Source organism: Chrysoperla carnea, chromosome 4, assembly GCF_905475395.1.
Source record: "Chrysoperla carnea chromosome 4, inChrCarn1.1, whole genome shotgun sequence".
NCBI lineage: Eukaryota > Metazoa > Arthropoda > Insecta > Neuroptera > Chrysopidae > Chrysoperla > Chrysoperla carnea.
The window spans coordinates 22,331,669-22,355,155 of NC_058340.1; the positions used below are offsets into that span (position 1 = coordinate 22,331,669).

The 23,487-nt window shown below is 28.8% G+C and overlaps 1 protein-coding gene across 2 annotated transcripts in view; it reads right to left on the bottom strand.

Annotated features, from left to right (window-relative positions):
* The window catches only part of LOC123298429 (tyrosine-protein kinase Src64B), a 93,188-nt gene that overhangs the window by 20,734 nt on the left and 48,967 nt on the right, over window positions 1-23,487 (bottom strand). For both annotated transcript variants that reach the window (XM_044880424.1, XM_044880425.1), the window contains one exon: window positions 21,097-21,119. The gene's annotated coding sequence lies outside the window, so the exon portion shown is untranslated. The remainder of the gene's footprint in view (window positions 1-21,096; window positions 21,120-23,487) is intronic.

A 23,487-nucleotide genomic window follows, 5' to 3' on the forward strand; every position in this document is an offset into this window, starting at 1 on the left:
AACAAAAAGAAAACCGACTTCCAAATAAAAACTTTTCCAAAACAAATTAATATGCACTAAAAAGTAAAAAAATAACTATAATATGTAGTTAAAATTATTGTTATTTTTGGAGTCGGTGTCAGCCAAGGAAACAACTCTGACAGAACAATTTGCTACATTACCTTGGCTGACACTGACTCCAAAAGTAAAGTTTTTTTATTTTGTGATTTTTAGTAAATCTGAAGTACACTAACTAATTTGTCCCTAAAAATCGGTTGGCGTGATATTGAGTTATTCGTCTTCTTATCGTGGTTTTCTCACGTTTGTCGTTGTCAGAACTAGACGAAAATGAAATGGGACCACACGGGAAGCATCAGCTTTCAAATATATAATCAAAATCGGTTCACCCAGTCGAAAGTTCTGAGGTAATAAACATTAAAAAATACAGCCGAATTAATAACCTCCTCCTATTTTGTTTGAAAAAATAGGAAGATTTTCCAATGCAAAGTGCGAAATGCAGAAGGCTACAAAAAGCTTTGATATGCGTTGAGATAGTTGTAAGACGCTTGGAGAGTGGGAGTTTCTTAGTTGAATAGATGAACTACAACAGATAAGCCACGATACAAGTCACTTTTGCAATTTCATATAACACTTATAATACCTCTTACTTAGACGCATGTGCTCTGTCATATTTGTGATATTTATATGCCTAGATGTAAATCGAATATTCTGTATGTGTAATTATAATGAGAAAACTGTAAAGAATTTTTATCAAATCTATTTTGCCGGGAAATTTTAATGTAGCCAAAAGTTTATCACGTTACCACAATGCTCCATGTATAAAAAAAACACTCTGTGTTTTGGAAATAATGAATTCTTGATTATCTTATGCAAAAACTCTTTTTTTCCCAATGTCATTAAACTGAAACTTTTATTAAGTTCATTGTAATGTTGAAACTTTTATTAACTTCATAAACTTTTGATAATATTTTTACGACTAAAATTATTATATTGAGACGTTTTATTTAAAAAGGTATACTGTGTTTTCATTACACCATAAAATCGTTAATGACCTGTTCTTCAAAATATGTACTTTAATTTAAATTTAAATATGATATGTTTAAAATATACTGTTGAATTTCGAAAAAATTGAGCTGATTTAAAACGTTTTCTATGGTTATGGCTTAAGTGTCGGGAATAAATTATAGAGACTACATCTAACTTCGAATCTGGATAACGCAGTTTCCAACCAATGTATGTAAGAAATTATAATTGATAATCGAAAAATATGTTGTTCAATTTTATAATTTCATTGAGCCTTTGTTGTATAATGTAGAAATGTTTAATGAAATTATAACTGAGCTCGAAGCTAAAACTACTATTTATACTATTTATACTTGATTGCCAGCGAAGATGTCGAAGGCAACTCGAAAATAGGTGAAAATGTCAGGTATCATTAAGCCCGGAAATACGTGAAAATTTGTAAAAATAGGGTGCCCTATTATTGTATTACCATCAGTACTGAATATTGATACTTATAATACTTTGACGAAATTTTAGAGTATTCAGTCCGGAAATAAGTGAAAATTTCTAATGATAGCCTACTATAGAATTACCATCCGTTCATAATACACTTACAAAATTTCAGAGATTTCAGCACGGAAATGGGAGAAAATGGACGGTGTTTGAATAAATGGCCAACAAGCCGTGAAGTGGGTCTGGTACAACCTTTGAGGTCCACACGAATAACTTCCCAGTAAAATAAAGAGTTTCCAGTAAAAACTCGACCGAATGTTACGAAATTCTTTTCTTTTCGGTTCGTATTGTCGTTAGTACGCTTAGATCGACGCTTCAACGAAGTTTATATCAATTTTTGTTCGTGTGATATCGAAATATACAACAATCAATATTGGACTACGTAAATTAGATTAGGCTGACATGCTCCAAATTAATAGCTCTCGCTCAAGAGATCAATGAGTTATTATTTCTGAGCCCCAGGATATTCATCTCCGGTGTTCTCTTTAACCAACACAAACTTTAAATCTCACTTGTTTTTTAATTCCTCTAGCTTATAAATTATTCAAATAATTCTTCAATAATTTGTATCTGTATTATAAACATTCTTGAATCGCACCGCACATCATAGTTATTCGTCACCGTTGTTGGTTTATTTAATCATAATTTTATTGAAAATAGTTTCTATCCGTTTCAATCAGCAAACAATTCAATACCAAACATATTTCCGTGTCTGTATTATTATTAATACAAATATTTATTTAATTTCATATAAGCTAATATACAATACAAATCAACCACAAATTTGTAAACATATACATGTCACACAAAATATTCACACAATCATGTTTTTTTGAATCGTTTTACAGTTATCAATCAACATAATGGAAATCTCTATATATTATAAATGCGAAAGTAAGCATGTTTGTTTGTTTGTTACGCTTTCACGCGAAAACTAGCGGATGGTTTTTAATGAAACTGTACAGCAATATAGCTCATACTTCAGAATAACACATGAGATATAATTTATAAAGATTTATTAATAAAACAAACAAAAAATTTAAAATTTAATTTAATTTGACATTACTATAAATTACAGATTTCTAAAAGTAGTCATTTGACATTACCATAAATTACAAATCTTTTCGGCCATCTTTTCTGATATCGATATCGAGAGCAATCCTTATCAATCTTTACTTGTAAACCCAACGAAGCGGGTGGGTATCTCTCTAGTTATTAAATAATTCGTGTTTTGTATTTACAGTTTTCATAAAACTAAAATAATTGGCTTGTTGAAACCGAACGTACTTAAGCAAAAAATTATTTTGTAACGATCTGAAGAACCGAAAGTGAGTGTAAAATTTAAACAAACTGCTGTGAATTTCAATTTTTTTAAATTTAAAATGTTTGTGGGTAATTTTGTCCTAAATAAATATGATACATGATAATATTTTGTCATCATAAATTCATTTAAAAAAACTAATTAATTAATTTAGTTTTTGAACAAATATTCATCAATATTTTAAATATTTCATATTCTTATACCCTTAGAAATGATTCCAAAAAATCAATTTACTCGTCAATTGTGAGCTACTTTAAACAGTTTCTCTACCTATTTGGATCGAATTAATTCGAATGTCTGATTTTTTATTTAATAGTAAATAATACTACTAATTTATATTTAGTAAATAATATAATGGGAATAGTGGCTTTGACCCTCTAAGAAATTGCCAAGATAAATTAGTGTCGGTAGATATGTTTATTCTGCCCCAAAATATAAATGTGCACAGCTGCTCCGATGAATTAGCGGGATATACTTTTTATCTACCAGCATAATACTTTATCGCACCTTACCTTCTAACAAAAACAAATTTTAAGTACGTAGACAAACGTTTGTTGACTGTATACTCCCTCTATTAAGTGATTGACCGACCCTCTTATGAGAATGAGGATTGACAATGTTTTTAAAATTACATGCTAACTTATGTATAATGAAATTAACGTTATTCTTTATTCTTTAATTTAACTTTAATACACTTAACGATCATAAAGCAAGGGGTCGACTAAATAAAAGAATGAAATCGACAATAAATGCAAATAAAAAATACCGGATAGTTCAAACAAAATTATATAGTAAAAGCAACAAAAAATCTGTTGTAAGAAAGGAGTCAAATAACCTCTACGTATAGTTGTAAAATAAGTTGGGAGTCTTGAGAATCACATTAGTAGTTTTAAAAATTCTTTCTAATTTTCGAACATGTACAAACTTTGGTTCATTTTTCGACAAAATATTATTTTATAAAAATACTACTTGCAGGATGAAATAAATAATGTGTACTGTGGCTACATCCCGATAATTATTTATTTTTACGGCGCAGGATAAAAAATTTGATGGCCAGAATTCTTCAGATCAAGAATTCTCACTTCATAGAAAATTGAAGTTGGTTTTTATAAATCTTTACTAGTATGCAAAATACGAATTTTAAAATTCCTAATTAAAGAGGAAGATACCCACTAGTGACATCATACGTGAATATAGCCTTAGAGATTACATATAAAAATTTGTTTTGCTAAAAGGAGATGGGCAATCTTTGAATGCAATCTTTGCTTGCTTGCAACTTCTTCGTTTTTTAATCAATTTTAATTCACTTTCAAATTTGGTCATTGTATCAAGTCTTATTTTATTGAGATAAATGAAATAGATATAAAAAATAAAATTTTTTAGCACGTCTTTCTTTCTTCTCTTTATTAAAAATTTCCAAGGAGAAAAGAGTTTGGTATATATTCGATCTCTTCTATATTAACGACTGGTAAGCGACAAAGTAACATTTCTATTCATCGAATTTTCATTCCATTTCATTAATTATTCTATATTCTTTCATAGAGAACCACAAATTTTGCAATTATATTTGCAATTTACTGAGCAATACATGGTAAAATAATAATTTTTGATCAAAATCGAATAATGGACAATTTATGGAAGTAGTTGTGTTTCTGCCTTCAAAACATCGCAAAGATGAAATAAACTTACAGTGTATGAAAATTCAACCGCAGTTTCCCATCTCCTATGATTTTTTACATGCTGTTTTAATTTGTTTTTAATTTTCGGGTGTCCGTTCTCAAAAAGTTTTCCAAATAGTAACTGAATATAGAGGTAAAAAACGCGATACGCGAATTAGGCCTAATAATCATTTGCACAGTCAGGTAATAGCTTTTGTACGTATGAATCACAAACAAATTCATACGTTTTAAGATGTTTTTTGTATAATAATAGGTTTAACAATATTTACATTGAATATTTAATTTTCTATACATATAATTTACGGCACAAGAGCACAAAGTATATACTAAACAAGAATAATTCAGAAACGTACAATCTCCCCCTTTCTTTTAAGATGATGTCGTCGGGCGAATATACATTTACAGCACTACACAGGGTAATATGTTGTATCTTGAGAACGGTGTACCTTTTTTACATAATATTCCTTATTTTTTTGAAAGGTATTAATTGCTATCAATGAGATAACACTTTTATGAGGACAAAGTTTACTATCCAGAAGGGCAAGCAACCAGAGGATTGTCCATATGTTTATTTGTTTGTATTTGATTAGGTAAAGTTTAAACAGTTGCTCCAATATGAATCTTGGCTGCAGCAACGTATTGACAATGTTTATCGGCAGGGTTTTGTTGTTAAAACTATTTTGTCCCTCTTTATAAGTGAACATAGTACTAGTGAATTGCTATGCTAATCTATGCTTTAATCATTGACGTTCTTTGATGCTGTTTCCTAGAGGAAAACTAGGTACATAGGCTTGTGACTCATGGAACACAATTATCTTCTACAATAGACCATATAAACAAAATATATAGCTAATTTTAAATCGTAGTCAGTAAGTGTTATAAGGAAAGAATATTTTCATTATTATTTAAATATAAATTGTGGTCCAAGGTACGACACTTTCCCCTATTATTCACAGTATTATTTGTTAAGTCAGCTGTAAGTAATTTTGTAAATAAATACTTTTTAAGTACAAATAATAACATCAAAGTCATTGAAACCTCAAAAGTTCGTTAATCTTGAAGGATTTAATTATTGTATCAAATAGATTATTATGTACATTAACTTGAATAATATTAATAAATATAAGAAATTAATAATTTAATCGTTTTGTTCACTTTATAATGTGTCTACCATACGGTATGCTTTACACAAAGATTTGGGTTGGTATTAATCCACAAGATTGGCTATGAGAACGGTTATTAGATATTTGCGTTCATTAGATGATGGCATTTACGATGTAGACAAGATTGCCTTAAAACAATTTATTTTTTCTCGAGGCATTTTAGATGACATCTCGATCTATTCGTTAAATGGTCAAATAATAGCTTTATTGGGTGCGAATTTGCTCTTAATATTTTGCAAAAAAACCAAAAATATTTATTTTGCTTTTTTCTAATAATTAGAAGGTAAACTTCACAAGAAAACTTACATATATATATACAAACTCACTTGCCTATTAGACAAAAATTTATCCAGTAGTTCGCATTTCGTAGGATATTTTTGGACCATTTTATAGTTATTATCGGGTACGGAATCTGTAACTCGAACTTGAAACATAGCTAAGAACACTCAGCGATCAAATAATATTTTAAGCAAACAAAAAATCAAAATCGGTGCATCCGTATAGGAGCTACGATGCCACAGACAGACCCACAGAAACGTTAAATCTATAAAAAAAAATAAAACACTAATAACTTTTTGTTTCACACTTTGATAAAACAAATTGTATATGGTAATTTTGGCCTCAAATATACAAAAATCGGATTGTTTGAACGATTAGTCCAGCCTTTTCTTTAATATCTGTGGTCAGCTTAAATGGTCAGTGAAAATGGCTTAAATTTGATTCCAAAATCTTAAAATGTCCATTTTCCATTAGCACACTCTGTACATGTGGAGTGGATTGGTTTAAATGACAAATAAACAGACAGTTAAATAAATAAATCTATGGATAATCATGCGATTATATTTGATAGAAATATCTAATAACTATTGTGTGAAATTAAATATTATATTTAGCACTAAAAGAAAAATCCCATCAAGAAATTTTATACTTTAAGGATTATTGAATGAATGCAATAGACGTAGGTATAAGTTGATTTGCGGTTCGATTGCGTGATCTTCAACTTATTTCCTAGTTCTTACAACGTGTTCCAAGAAACCGGAGTTAAACTTTGGTTTTTATTCTCTAAATTAATCTTTTTCTACAGATTTATATTTTTCTAGCAAATTTTTCCTTAAAAGAAAAAATAAATAACCAATAAAAAGGTGGGTGGATGATAGATAGATAGATCTTTTATACACGGATGTATTTACTACACAACACATTAAGTGCTAAAGTAACGATGATGATGGTAAATATTGACAATACAGTAAAACCTCTGTGATATTACTGAAAATAAAATAAGTATTTTTTCAGATTTCGATGGAAACATATTTTGATGGAAGCCCCAAAGATTTGATCAAGAGTTAAATATGATATCTTAGATACCGAAAATATCATTTGTCAAGGTAAATCGGAACAAAATTATCAGTTTGAATTTCAAGATCAAATCCATAAACGATACATCTGACGTAAATTGTAAGTCAGAGTTTGCTACGGGCGATACCATAGCTACGCCATGCTGAATTCTACTTAGCTAGAAAGAGACAAAACACATTCTTTTTTAATTTTAACTTGGTTGTTTTCATAGTTATTCGAAAAATAACTTCTCTTTGCAGGTTTTTACATGAATACATATTCCCTATTTTCTTAATATCTTATTCTTTCAAAAAATTGAAATAATTCGAGGAACAAATGTTCGTCGAATTGGAAAAATAAAAATTTAGTTTTCCCACGATTTTTTTTTTTTTAATAACGAAATGGTTAAATTTAAATTGTTAACTAATATTATGAATTTCTTGGTCTCTTGCCGTTCTTTCTTGGTCATTCTTGGTGAATTTGCATAATCGCCTTGGTATTTTTAAGACTAGGGTTTATTTTGACAACTTATTTTATGAAGGCCACTAATTTAAGTGGCTGTTTAGAGTGCATCTTTCAACTGTTTCGTTCCAGCCCAAAAAGTTTGATAATCGAAAATGTCTCTATCAGAGTATTCAGAAAATTTATTTTAACTGTGCGATAAACTGATAGGTATACAAACTACAAAGATACAGATAGCATTCATCAACGAAACAAAATGTTCGTCGTCCGATGTTTCGAAAATTGAAATTTTTAAGGTGCCAGGCAGTGAAAACCGCATTCTCTTTTGTGTCCGAGTAGATGATGCTTGCGGTTATTCAAATATCTTCTGATTTGAATATCATCTTCAATAGGATTTCATCAATTTTAAAATTGTCATGAAAATAAAAAATTTTCGATCCCCATGAAAAAAAAGTCACTGGCTATGAGACTTAAATGCGACCTTAATAACAGTCTCTCAAATGTCTGAAGTACCATATAACTTATATATATTTTTGAAATACACTTTAAATTTCCTTTATTTTGATACCATATTCGCTAAGTTTGGTTAATTTTTTTTACTAACGCATTACTGTTTCGCTCCAAAAATCGGCCATTATGTTTTGTTTTTTCAAAAACCTACCTAAGAACAATTGGGTTTTTGAGACAAATATACTGATGCCTAAAATGTTGAAATCCATTGACCCGTTTGGATGACACGAGGTAATAAATAAATTTACATACAACATTCACGCGAAAAACATAACCACTCCTTGTTAGCCGGGTAAAAAGAGAGTTAATAAGATTTTCTTTGATTATAAAGTTGAACTGTAATTGTATTATAATATAAGTGAGTAACTAGGTGTATGAATCATGAACTTGATATATTTATGATAATATTTACTAGAGCATAAACTTACAACAAAATTGATAACAATTTATTACTTATAAAATACATATTTTATTATTTATTATTATAAATAAGTTTGTAAGTAACATAACAGTAACAGTACCTTAAGTCTATAAGTGAGTTTGATTTAATAAACTACAGAAAATTTTGTTTTTCAAATTATACAGAGAATACAGTTTGTTTACCTTACAGTTAATTTCAATTAAATTGAATATAAATATTGTAATGAAAACCAGTAACACTTCTAACGACAAACGTTTAATCGAATACTTTGATCGAATACCGAAATGGGGGCGAAAAATTTGTTTGAAAAAAATGGCAAAATGAAAATAAAAGCTATTGTGGAGTAATTTATTTAAGGATTCCATCATCGAATTTAGCTACCAAACTAGGCTTTTCTGTTTTGTAGAAAATATTAAAATTACGGACAGAATATTGACAGAATTTGTTTTTAAAATAATGCCAAATTTAGAGTTACGATCGTTGAACAAGCAATAAACATAATAAGATGAACTGAAAACTGTTTCAAACATTCCATAATTTAAAAATTATTTTACACACTTCTATGATCATACACAAGACAGTTTCATAATATATTTATGAGTTTTCACAGGCCATGTAAATCGGGGATTAAATATATTTTATGAGTTTACCCCAGGGTTTTTTAATATTGATAAACGTATATACACTTACTTGCTAATAAATAACACCAAAATATTATTATTATGTCCATTTCTCCGCATACTTCATATGCTAGCTACTAAACGATCTCAGATGGTAATAAATATAAAAAAAATTCTTAAAAATATATCAGGTACGAGGGTTAACGACGATGTAAAAGGTTCTGATAATACAAACAAAATCGTTTAGACATATCGAGGTGTTTTCTAAGATTATGTTATTTATTTTAAGCATTCATTATACAAAATTAAGATCATTTTTACTATCATCGAAGCTACTGTGTCAATGGGGCCAAATTTAAACAAATGAATTTTCGAGAGTTGCATAGCCAGATCATAAAAATCTAAAAACAAACAAATTTCGAAATCTTCCTCTTAATTTTCTCACCGAATGTAGTGATCGAACACATAGCAGGAAGTGCGAAATAACACAGCACAAATTTTGTTTTGGGAGTTGTTAATAAAAAAAATAACCTAAAAGAATGTTGTTCGATTTGAAGGGGGGCATATGAAAACCCTGAATTTGACCCAAAGCTTTCAGATCATTAAATTTAAATAACAACCAAATTTTATAAGTGATAAGAAAATAACTGACAAGAGAAAGGATTAAACTAGACTAGTAAGCATGATAAACTAGAAAATTGTGTTCCTTGTAAAACAGTAAATTATTTTTGTTTGGTACATTTTTTCCAAAAACTGAATAATTTAGCAGAAATTTACTTTTGTAATTTACAATGTTTTAATCTACCAACCACAATATTTCGCTATTAAAGTCCTTAATTTTAAAATAATATTGCATGTAACTTATCAAAGAGGAGCATCTTTTTTTCACCTTAAATTTAACCTTCCAGATTATCCAAATGCATGCACGGTCTCCAAAAAGTCAAAAAGTCTCCAAATATGGCTAATGTGAGTTGATTCCCTTTTACAGAACAAGAAAAAAATATTATTTTGAGATTAATTAGACAAATACCGAACCGTTGTGACAAGCCCTAAGTTAAAACTTTCAGAAACGAGAACATTCCAACGCGGGTGGAGAATTAATAAAAGATTCGAAAATAAAATTCGATATTATTGAAAATTTCGATAATATATGAGATCTAGGTATGAAAAGAGTGACTGAAATAAGAGTAAATCAGATGAAATGAATCCATGGGTGGCCATTAAGTAGGCCGTCTATCCTAGTGCTAAAAAAGCTCGAGAAAAGATTGCTAGACGATGTCGAAGGTGACCAGAACGGAGAAGACGGAAATCCAGAGAACTCGATTAAGGTGATTGTCACAGTATTGCCAAGGATAAATAAATACACGACAGTCAAGTCAGAACCTTTATATGAACGGAATCCTAAAAGTGGAAAATATATGTACAAAATTAATTGTCTAATAATATGATGTATGGCTTACATGTTTCTTACTGACATAAATTACACACATTAATATTCTATTATGACAGATGAGGATCAAGTCACAAATAATTCATACTTAATAATAATTCCATTTAAATGAAAAATACTAGCTCCTCATATGTATTTGTTTAAGAAATTGTTTTACAAGAAATCAATGTTGCAGAAAAATTATTTTGTATATTATTTATTATTATAACTCTAGAATTTTCAAAATTTATTAATTAATTTTAACTAATTATAAAGAATAAACAATATATTTCCGGTAGTATACCTTTTATATACATTAATGTAAAATAAATCATTATATTTGATAAAATTTTCATTATTTTCATTTACATGATAATTTAAAATTTCTTAGAAAAAATTTACAAGATTTTTCCATACGGGTTAAGTGCTAAATTTAATTCTTTTTGTTTAAATATGATAAATAGAAAGTTGTTATTGTTAAATATTATGATTTTAATTTTAATTTTGTTTTCTTTTGAAATGAAGTATTGGAAAATGATTGTGCCATGCGACAACAGTGTCTTGAAATAGAACTACAATAACAGATTTAAATTGGGTTTCAGAAAGCGTAGAATAAGATATTTAAAAACCATAGTAATTTACAAAAAGAATGTGAGGAATCGTGGCTCACCCGGTAGGAACTAAATTCCTTTCGTACCTTGGTACATTATAAATGCAGCTCTTAAATTTTTTACAAGAAGTGAAATAATTGTTTGATTCTTTAAAGAATTTAATTTTATAGCTTCTTTTAGGTTTACTGTATGAATTAATATTAGTTTAAAAAAGACATACTTCTGATTTAGTAATCAATCCAATATACTTACATTAAATTATGTCTGTTATCATTAATTATTTTTTTTACTTTGACAAAAAATACAAATTGACAAATCATAAAAATATTTTCTCAAAATTCATGGCAAGCTGAATGGATTGAAAAACTTTAATTTTAACGTAATTTTTTTCCTTCCAGATGAAAAAAGTCGGTTTTTTGTTTCGTTTTTTTTTTAAGCATTTTTTTTTTGGTTTTACCTCCCAACCAAATTAGAACGATAACGTGCGATAAGTAGTATAACATTCCAAAAATACTGTTCAAATGTATGAATTAATTGTTTAATAAATAGCCTACTCTTCTTTTAATAGGTTAATTATTCTATAGACCGCACCGCTATATTTTTAAGATTCAAGTTTATTTATGACTGCCATTCTGCCCTACTTATGACAGCCAAAAATATTGCAACATCCAAAAAAATTGCTTATGTTATCACTAAACGTCGCGTTAATTTTTGTAAACCTATTGAATTTTGGTAGACCTACTGAAACTTTTTCAAAAATTTAAAGTAATACAATTCTTGAACGTCAAAACTCATAATTGAAAAGCAAATGAAATATGTTTGTAATATTTCGGACGTTTATAGTAAATAAAAGGTAGAATAACCATTAGAATAGCAATTAAATACAAAAGTGTATTTTGTTGAAATATATAGTGCGGTCACATATTAAACATCTGTTAATTTCTGTACGGTTCTTTATATATAATTAGTAAGAACATCATTACCAACAACATACACCAAGAGAGCAATGAAGCGCGGTTATTCAAGGTCATTGAAAGATACGAATTGTGGGTACAATATTATGACATTAACACTATTATGGTGTAATATTTATTCAGAAAAGTATTTCATTAATTTTAATTTAAAAAAAATACAAGTAGGTAAATGCAATCGAATCAGAAACGGTAAAAATTTTTCAGAGGCTTTATCCGAAACTGTAAGAGAGAGAAAGCTTACAATTGGTAGATAGATTTAAGCTATTAGTGTCGCAACCGGAAAACCTTAAAATTGAAGACAGGGTTGATTCGATTACGCTCACTTCTATTTACTTTTTTTTTGAATAAGTGAAAAATCGTATAAAATTGCAGTATAATTTTGATAGGCATTAAATTATGTAATTTAGTTTCAAAATTTTTCTCCAAAACTATTAAAAATAGGATGCTACCAATTTTGCTTAGTGGCTTCGAGACGTTGGTCTAAAGTGCCAAATTTCACACGAGCTCCATCTGATGACATTAAGGAGATGAGAAGAGGTATTTTTTCCAAGTTTTCTATACAGTGTCTCGCATTTAAGATGAAGATACCCTCATGTTTTCGTTATTTATAGGAATATCGATTTGAAATTTTACCAGTCACACATGGTGATGGGTCACATTTTTTAAGATACTTTACTGAAATCAGAACTTTGAACTTAGCCTATTACAAATTGACAAATAGGACCGATTCTTAATATTTTGCCTAGCGTCAGAGATAGTTATTGAAAAAGATGCTTAGAATATTTTTTTATACGCATATACGGATTTTCATAACAATATTCACATTTTTAATTTTTTCATTATTTGGTCTTCACTCAAAATTATTATTGAGTTTATTGAAATATTTAAACACATAATTTACATTCCATAACATGCTAGTTATAAAAGATTATTTTTTAATTTAAAAAAATTAAATATGCGCTAAAATTTTGTTATGAAAATCGGTACATAGGTATAAAAAAATATTCTAAACAACTTTTTCTAATAATTTTATTTCGATAGCTTTAATCATCTTGGACGCTAGGAAAAATATTAAGAATTGGGCCTATTTGTCAATTTGTAGTCTATCTATAATGTATGACTGCGGAAAATTTCTAATTCAAACTATATATGTATAATCTTAAATGAAACACACTGCATAAAGGTTTTTTACGAAACCAGCAAATCATTTGAACTGTACCTTACTATATGTGGTAAAAAATACGTTGCGTATCTTATGAAACACTTTTCTTGGATCTTTTCTTGAATTTTTGCTTTTATTATCATGATAAATCATGCAATATCCCAGTGAGAGTGGCAATACCACGATTGTAGTAACATACATGGACGGGCTAATGAACGCCTCCTGGCTTGTTTACATTAATTTTTTAAAAGGATTGTCTTTATGCAGAAAAAAAATTATAGAATATTTACGTGATTGTTAATTGTGTAAAAAAATTGACTAAGTGGAAAAAACGATGTTATGAATGCAATTGCATGAAACAAAAAATCGACAAATAATTATAGACTAGACGTCTCTCTAGTTTGAGAATATTTAATAAAGTGCTGAGTCATTTTTAATGTTTTCTGATGGATTTAAGAGAGTATTTTTAATACATCAATTACATATGATAGCTAATTTATTATTCACTAACTATTGAAATATTTATTATGTTATAAATTTCAAAACAAAAATTTATTGTTTAAAAGATTTCTTTCAAATGTCATTATTCAGAAAATGAATTGGCCAAGGATTCAAAACAAATCAATGTTTGCAGTTTTCATTTAAGTCTTATACAGAATGTTCGATTTACATCTAGGCATATAAATATCACGAGTATGACTGAGTACATGCGTTAAGCAATGCATCTAAGTAAGAGGTATTATAAGTGTTAAATGAAATTGCAAAAGTGACTTGTATCGTGGCTTATCTGTTGTAGTTCATCTATTCAACTAAGAGCACTCTCCAAGCGTTTTACAACTATCTCAACGCATATCGAAGCTTCAACACATGTATATAATACTTCTCACTTAGATGCATTGCTTAACGCATGTTTTCTGTGATACTCGTGACATTTATATCCCTAAATGTAAATCTAACAATCTGTATATTTAGAAAAACAAGCTTCAACCTTCATCTATAATCTCCAAAGCTTCATATTTTAATGAATTAACTCACAAAAATATGTGTTAATTTAAAGGTAACCTATATATTTTCGCTTTCCAAAGGAAGGAATATTGTTCAAATTAAACTGTACATATTATTTCCCAAAGATATCTTGTTGAAGGTATGGAATATCTTTCTTAATACTTACTCAATTTTGATGGTGTCATTTAGAAAGATTATTTATCTTTTAGTGACAAAAAATAAGAAAGTCAAAAATTATTCTTTTAAAGTGGAAAAAAATTTTTATACCATGTATATATGAAATATATCAAGGTATACTAAATTTAGTTTCAAGTTTGTAACGCTTAAAAATATTAATGCTTCCAACAAAATTTTGTTTGTCTTAGAAACGAAAAAAGATATAGAGCGGCAATTTTCATAACGTCGTTAATACGTACAAGTGAAGTCAAGTAGGTGAACTGGGTCTCACGTAAGGTAGGTGAACTGGGTCTCGATTTTAAGCAATTTTCTTAAGAATTAGACAAAATTCCCTTAGACAAAATCGGGAAAAAGTTTTTGTTTCCAATTTCGATAAAACTCGGTATATAAGGTAATTTTGCCCCAAAAAATACAAAAATCAGGTTTATAGATCGATGCATAATTTATTATAGATGGATTATAGATGGATGCATAATTTCTGAGAAAATCGCTATTTGGGTCCAATTTTGGGTTTTATCTCAAAAGCCATTAATCCAATCAATAAACAAACCCGATTTTTGGACTTTTTGGGTCAAAATTATCTTATATAATGAGTTTTATCGATATCGAAGCCATAAAAAAATTTTCGATTTTTTGAAATTTTTTTAAGGGGTACCCCTTAGAAAAAATCGAAAAAATCGAGAAAAAATTATTTTCTCCGATTTTGATAAAACTCGGTATATAAGGTAATTTTGACCAAAAAAATACAAAAATCAGGTTTATAGATCGATTGGATGCATAATTTCTGAGAAAATCGCTATTTGGGTCCAATTTTGGATTATATCTCAAAAGCCATTGATCCAATCATTAAACAAACCCAATTTTTGGAATTTTTGGGTCAAAATTATCTTATATAATGAGTTTTATCGATATCGAAGCCATAAAAAAATTTTCGATTTTTTGAAATTTTTTTAAGGGGTACCCCTTAGAAAAAATCGAAAAAATCGAGAAAAAATTATTTTCTCCGATTTTGATAAAACTCGGTATATAAGGTAATTTTGACCAAAAAAATACAAAAATCAGGTTTATAGATCGATTGGATGCATAATTTCTGAGAAAATCGCTATTTGGGTCCAATTTTGGATTATATCTCAAAAGCCATTGATCCAATCATTAAACAAACCCAATTTTTGGAATTTTTGGGTCAAAATTATCTTATATAATGAGTTTTATCGATATCGAAGCCATAAAAAAATTTTCGATTTTTTGAAATTTTTTTAAGGGGTACCCCTTAGAAAAAATCGAAAAAATCGAGAAAAAATTATTTTCTCCGATTTCGATAAAACTCTGTAAGTAAGGTAATTTTGACACAAAAAAAAAACAAAAATCGCGTTTATGGATCGATTAGATGCATAGTTTCTGAGAAAATCGAAAATCGCCAACGATTCCATAATCAACATTGTCTTTACATGGTATTTCAATAATAAACTCAGTCAATTGTTTGTTGTCACTTGTTTTAATTTTAAAAACAAATTTATGAAAAAAAATTGCCTATAATTTAAAAGATTAGTGGATGTAAAAAATTGGCTGTATATAGAAAATTCGAAAGGTTCCTTGGGGTTACATATTTGGTGGTGCCTAATTTGAGTTGAGAATCGCACGGATCCATGTACTATTTTTATATTTGTAACATTTTTTTTTGCTACTTTTAACAAATTTTTGTAAAAAAATTGCCTATATTTTACTAGATTAATGGATGTAAAAAATTTTCTGTATATATAAAATTCTAAAGGTCACTTAAGGGTAAACGACGTATTTACTTGCGGTGGCGCCTAATTTGGGTTGAGAATCGCACGAATCACGGGTCATGTAGTATTTTTATATTTGTAACATTGGGACAAAGCCGAACCTGCTCTTCAACAACTACCTCACATTACGCTTTTGATGAGAAACATAAATGGAGTAAGAATAATTAATATACAGTGAATAAGATCGCGATAGTAACTACCTTAATTTTTCAGTAGCTTTGGTCATGGTACAACCTTAATCCAAAAAACCAGCAGTGTAAATTATAAGTTTTAAATAAAATGTATTTGCATTAGTAATTTACAAACAACATTAGTGTTATGTGTATGCTGTTATTCTTAACCACAAACATAAAAGAAAAAAAAACATCTGATCAAATAATGCAATAGACCGTCAGCCCATAATGAAATGAAATTTTCATTAGTCTTGTTTTTTGAGGACTGGTAAACGTATGTTTGGTGAAACGTATATTCAAGGATATGGCACGTAAAAAATCCATTTTACTTTCGCCGGCTGCTAAATAAGCACCTGAGCCGATGTGGAGTATTTTCTCTCATAGGATATACATATGGCAAACCGGCCATTTTCGAAACAGAGGGGAAGGGGGAAATAAATTATTAGCTCCCTAATTATCGCATAAACGTTACATAATGCCAGAAGGCTAAGACAGAAAATTCTCGAAATCGGCTCAGGAGTTTATTTACCACGTAGTCAGAAAAATCCAACTCGATTCATCGTGTTGACATTTGAGCACAATTAAAATCTTTAATTTTATCTTCACTAATTTTTAAAAAGGCAAGCAAAAAGAATCATTTTAATTTCGTTTCACGAATGGGTGCCGTTTCGTTTCGTAAATACATAAATAAATTTCCAAACTATTTAAGATTCCGGTTTTAAGAGTATATAATCTATTATTTTAGGCAGTATTTAGTACTTTAAAGACAGCGCTTTTATTGGGGCATAGTACGGAACGAAAGTTTCCAACTATCCAACATACATTCTTGACTTACATTTTATACAGTTTAATGCTTTACTGTGCAGTCTAAAAATTCCATAAAGAACACTGGTTCACTATGAGCTCTGGGTCTATAATAAAAAAAAGAATTTTAAACATAAAAGTTTTAAATGATCGTTATATTTATTCTTATCATCATCAGTGAGTGTCTGCCAACCCAACTCTGCAGTGATGGTTTTATAATAATAACTATACGCTTTACATACTGCTTCAAATGTTTTAATTATCCGTGCAATGTCTCTACTCTATACTAGTATTAGTATATTACACCACTTTGAAGTTTTGTTTTAGATGAAACAGTTCATTTGGTTTCAATAATAGATAAGTATTTATATAAAACCATCAAATACTTCTCTGTATATCTAAAGTGGCTTAATTGCAATAGAGGGGATTGTTTTTTATAGATTTTCAATTGTCATTAAATTATTCAAATATTGTATTTTTTATCTTTGTAGAGTAATCAAAGTACTTAAAATAGAATTGTTTTTGCATGGATATGTAAAACAATGTTAGGAATTATTACCGATTTATCATAGCTCTTTCAATGCATTTGGACACTGAGTTGGATGTTTTAGAAAAAAAGGTCCTGTACAAACCTTAGAAAAAATCTATGCAATTACCTTTTGGAAAATAATGGATTCTAGTAGTCCTTGTCTTCGACAAGAAAAATAAAGAATTTAAGTTTTTTTAGATATGACCAGTGGAAGTTACAAATAAGGCAATAACACACGCTTGTATAATTTATGTATTACTAGCTTGATACCAGCCCGCTTCGCTAGGTTTAAAAGTAAATCCTGGTACAGACCATCGCGTTATAGCCTTCATCTCTTTTGCTATCACTTATCCTACTTCCGTAACACTCAAAATAAAGATAGGGATTACATAGGTAAAATATATCAGAACAGATGACCATGAATTGTATCTTGTTTACCTTTTTTAAATGGTAATCTTTAAATACGGTTCAAAATGGTGCTCATAGATGGTGAAGTAAACTTCTCGAATAAAATTGAAATGAATTTTTTTAATTTAAAAAAAATTTATCTTTATAAATTATAGCTCATGTGTTATTCTCATGTATGAGCTTTATTCAGCATTCAGTAGTTTGTGCGTAAAAGAGTAACAAACAAACAAACATATATAGGAAAACATATAAAATATATAAGGATAGGAATTGATTAGGATTGGCTAGAATAATTTAAACAACCCGTTAAATTATGTATATAAAAGGCAAGCATGGCCAGTATATAATCAGGATTATAAGATAATAGTGCAAAACTTTAAAAAAAAATTTTGGACTTTTAGAGAAAATCGCTGGAAAACTTTAACTCAACTTTTAAGACCTATCCTTTGAGAAATTATTATCCAACCTATCTATAAAGTCCATTTTCGTGTTTAAACATTTGCTTTCCTTAGTTATTTGGAAAGAATGGAATCTGACCAGATATTTTAGTTTTATACAGACATATTCGACGACCGCCGTTGATCAAATTTTCCTTCAATTCTGCAATAGAGTGGAGAATTTCACTAAAATGGCTCTAGCTGTATTTCTAACAATTTCATGGCGATGGCGATTTGGGTCTAATTCATCGACGAAATAAATCGAGGACGAATTTGTAACAGGTTTATATGGTGTTATTTTAATTTGATGACTTAATACGGCAAGATTTGGAAAAAGCAAATTTTACTTCCTTTTTGGCGAAGGATTATGTTTATATTAATATATGCACACTAGTGTCGGATGACGTAGGTATACTATTATTTATGATATTTTATCTAGTCTGGCATCAATCTCGTGATGCATAATGAAATGAAACCTTTCTATAAACTCGACGGGTATTTATTTCTCAGAAACATTTTAATAAACAGTCATGGATGGCTGTTCTGTTAAAATATACGGACTATGATTGAAACCCTGAATATAAAAATTCTGGAGTCTTTAAAATAATAATAACAAAACTACCCTTTGTAAATAGCAAAATAAAAACCAACTAACAAAATAATGTTTGTTATGATGACAAACATTTGTTGTGAAATGACAAAATAAAAACTATTCACTTTGTTTTTGTCACACATAATAAAAAACATAGACAATTCTTAGAACAATAAACAATTTAAAAGCACTGTTTTCGTAGTATTTCCAATTCAATTTGACTATTGAAGAATATAAGCTTGAAATAACAATAAAATATATCAATTCGGGCGCTGGTAACCTAGCTTAGTATATAGTTCGAGATGCCCAAATTTTTGATTAATTTTTTTTTGTATTATGCCAGGCCAAAAAAAATGACTGCCGTGGTATTTAATTGAATTTATTAAAGCTGAAAATTGTTATATAGATTGTATGTATATTGCATATAAATAACAGTTATGACTGTCAGTCAGTTAAATGTTAGAACAGGCCTGGTCAGTCAGCCCTTATATATGTTTCATAAATAAATAAGATTCTGTTATAGTTATATTTTGTAGTAAGTCGATCCCTCTCTCTTTCTTTCTTTCTCTCTCTATCTATCTATCTATCCTAGTAGTAATATTGAATATCCAATATTGTCGGAAGTACATATAATTTTTATTAGCTGATTGACGGGAGTTCTTCCACAATACGGTTGGCTGACCATTTTATTTATAAGGTAAATATACAATTAATGCCCTCAAAAAAAATTTCAAGTTAGTTTTATAAATGAATTGAAACTTGTTTATTTATTGTACATGCATAAGGGCTGACTGACCAGCCCTATTCGAAGATTTAATTGACTGACAGTCATAACTATTATTTTTTTGCAATTTACAATCTGTATAACAATAATTTTCAGCTTTAATAAATTCAATTAATACCACGGCAATCATAACCGTTTTGATATCATATATCCCACCCCTGTTCAAACGCTCGCTTGACTGACCGCAGTCTGTGTGTGAACAAAACTACTATAACCAATCCTCAAATGATCAGCTTTAGTAAATTCAACGAATTTTGTTTGGTTTGGCTCTCCCATTATTAGGTTGCTGAATTGAATTTTCTAGATTAATTAAGTTGAAATTTGATCATATTTTTTTACCTGGCAAAATATTTACTCTAGAAGTTTATACAAGAACTGACTCCAAATAAGTTCAAAAATAGTCAATAATACATCTGGAAAAAATATTCCTTTGAAAAAAAGTAACTAGAAGAGATTCATTTCATTCTTGAAAATCTATCAAAGTAGATTATTGGATTGGATTCAAAGTAGATTATTTATTATTATTGGATTAGATATCGGTCTGGTAATATCGAAATTTCGATCGAAAAGAATTATTGTCACCAGATCCTTGAGTGAATATGTTAATTCTACATTTATTTTATTCTGTAAATACTTTCAGTTGAGTATTTATTTATTTGTCTTCGAAATAATATTCACTTGTCAACCTTCTTTTATCCAGGCTTAATAGGGATGAAATACGTCTATTTTGAAAATGATGTTTATATTAAAATTCAAAATTTAAAAGTAAAAGAAATTGATGCGTATTGTAATTTATTGGGACATTGGTTGGGAACTTGATCGTAGATTATTTCCGAAAACAAAACAGATCTACAAGATACTTCGATAAGTGTGCGATAATTTACCACCAAATATGAATTCCTACATGATATTATATGTTTGCAGTATTCAAGGATTTTTAGGCCACAAAAAGTACGGGCAAATTTAAATAGCCTAACTTAGGTAATGTAACCACCGCACAGTAAATTTCTGCTGTAGAAAAGTTTGAGTATGCAGGCTATTTTGCAGTGCAATATGCGATTTAAGTGTACAAATATTCGAGCTCACCCCCCCCCCTCCTCTATTCCAAAAATGTATTCAAATTCGTTATGATTTTTCAACTTATCGAGAAAAAATTTAGGTATCAATACGTAATTTAAAAAAAATATTTTTTCCTTACCTTGGTATTCGTTCCGAATGAACCTGCAGAGAAGACAAAAAAAACACATTTAAATCAATCAAATTAGAAGACTTATTAACAAATAATATGGTGAATTTTATTATTATTCGCGGAAAATATATTGGGAAAGTGGATTGATTCTTGTTAGTTTGTTATTGGTTTCGTAGAAAAAGACGAATACTTCTACATCTCACTGAATTTTGTCATCGTATAGCCTTATAGAAGTGGATTCTATGGAGTATTTCGAAAAAAAGATGCATTAAACTATCGTTATTTTCGTTTATATATAACTCTTTCTTTATAAATAACACTCTTTGGTTTGATTGCCGGTTTGACACCATACAGTTGCTTTGTGTTTAGTGCGCAAGAGCAACGATTGCAAATTGTTAAAATTTTTTTAATCAAAATAATGTTTATGTTCGGTCAAATGACCGAGAATTAACTTTATACATTACTGGCATAAAATTTTCATTTTAATAAAACCAGTTTCAATACTATTAAGGTATTTCCAACATGAATCGACTTGTGACATATTTGGTCAATTTTTTTTCAGGCTCAGAATAATGTTAGCTGTGATATCCCGAAGTTGCAGAATTTTTGTTCGTTTAAATCGCGAGATATCAGCTGCGAAGTTCGTGATTTCTTTATTCAAAGCATGTAAAACTTATTGTCGTCCGAGCTATTTTTTACGATATTAAAAAATTCTCTCAACAGAATTGAAAAAACAAAAATAGGTGGGGAAAAAATTTTACTATAGTTTTGGCATAGAAAATGCAAATACCATGCTGGAAGTATCTTAAAAATATTTTTCTTTGGTTTATTTTAATTTAAAGTTGTAAACCTTTAAAAAAATACCTTTTATTAAAAACAAAATTATTTGAATGTGCTATTTTTTGTCTCTAATTTTTTAATAACTGTTAAAGCTGTTTAAAAAATGTTAATACGCCTTAAATGGCGCAGATAACAATTCATTTAATTAACATAATGTATTTATAATATTATCAATGAGACAATGAAACAGGAAAATAGATTAAAAATGTATAAGTTAGAACAAAAAATACAAACAAGTGAAATCATTGATTAGATAGCGGAGTACTTTCCAAGAAATGCAACTAATATCAATGTTGTACTGCGAATGATAACATATAGACCATAGCATGGACAACTTTTTATTAGTTATAACTGTTAAAATTGTAATAAATGTTTTTAAAAATTACAAAATTCGTGAACATTAAATGTAGAGATAAAATTTTATCATTATTTTTTTTTAAACTCTAACCGACTTCCAAAAAGGAGCTGTTCTGAATGCATGTATTTATTATATTCTTTAAAAAAAAAAAATAAGTTTTTTAATTGATTTTTCGTGAATTTTACAACAGAAAATGGTTTTTCTAAACTATAAATTCAAACGGCAGTGACGTCAACACCTCGCTTTTATGATAAACAATGATAAATGGTTTGTTTCTCAGCTGGCTATCACTATATTATAACGCAAATTTCCATAGAAACCGATTGGCTCACAGCCTCAACGGAGGTTAATACGTCACTACCGTTTTATTTATTCAAAAATATAACTATAATAATTAATAAAACGATGGAATAATTAATTTTAAAAAAAATTACTTAAATGTACTTGATAAATTATTCTTTCATTTATAAACGAATTTATGGAAACAAAAGTTAATGCAACTTCTATATTTTTGAAGAAAAAAAATCTTTACTTATGAAGGTCTTACACAATTTACCATTGAAAAGATATAACCAAAAAAAAATACTTGGCAAAGCAAAAACTCAGTAGCGATTTCAAAAGTCAGTTGTTAATTATTCTTTTCAAAAGGTTACAGCATAAATTTTCGTTTGAGCTAAAAAATTTGATATTTCATAAAATTGTAGAAAATAAAAATTTGGACAATTTTCAACCAACTTTGACTTGGCTTGTGTTCTAAGATTCAGTTAAAATGAAGTTTTGATTTTGGGAGCCTCTCACCTCAGCCTCTCACCTCTCCCATCTTACGCAAGATTCAATCTCGTTTTGCACAGACACTTTCGTTCGCGATGTAGGTAAATACATTATTTCTAATATTTAATTTCAACTCATAAAATCTTGCGAAACAAAGGCTTTAACCTACCCCCTCTTCCATATAAGCACATGAACAGATTTTTTAAACACCCCTCATTCCCAAAATGCTTACATAATTAATGAATATCTCCTTGGTTGTAACAATTCCACCGGGTTGTAATTTCTTTTATAATAGCTGAGAGAATAAATCATTTTAAAATGCAGTAAAAGATTAATATATAAGATAAGTACTTGGGTACTTGGGATTGCTTTTCAGATCAATTCTGTTTGTTTTTCTAAAAAGTTTCGCTTAAATAATTTTATATTAAATT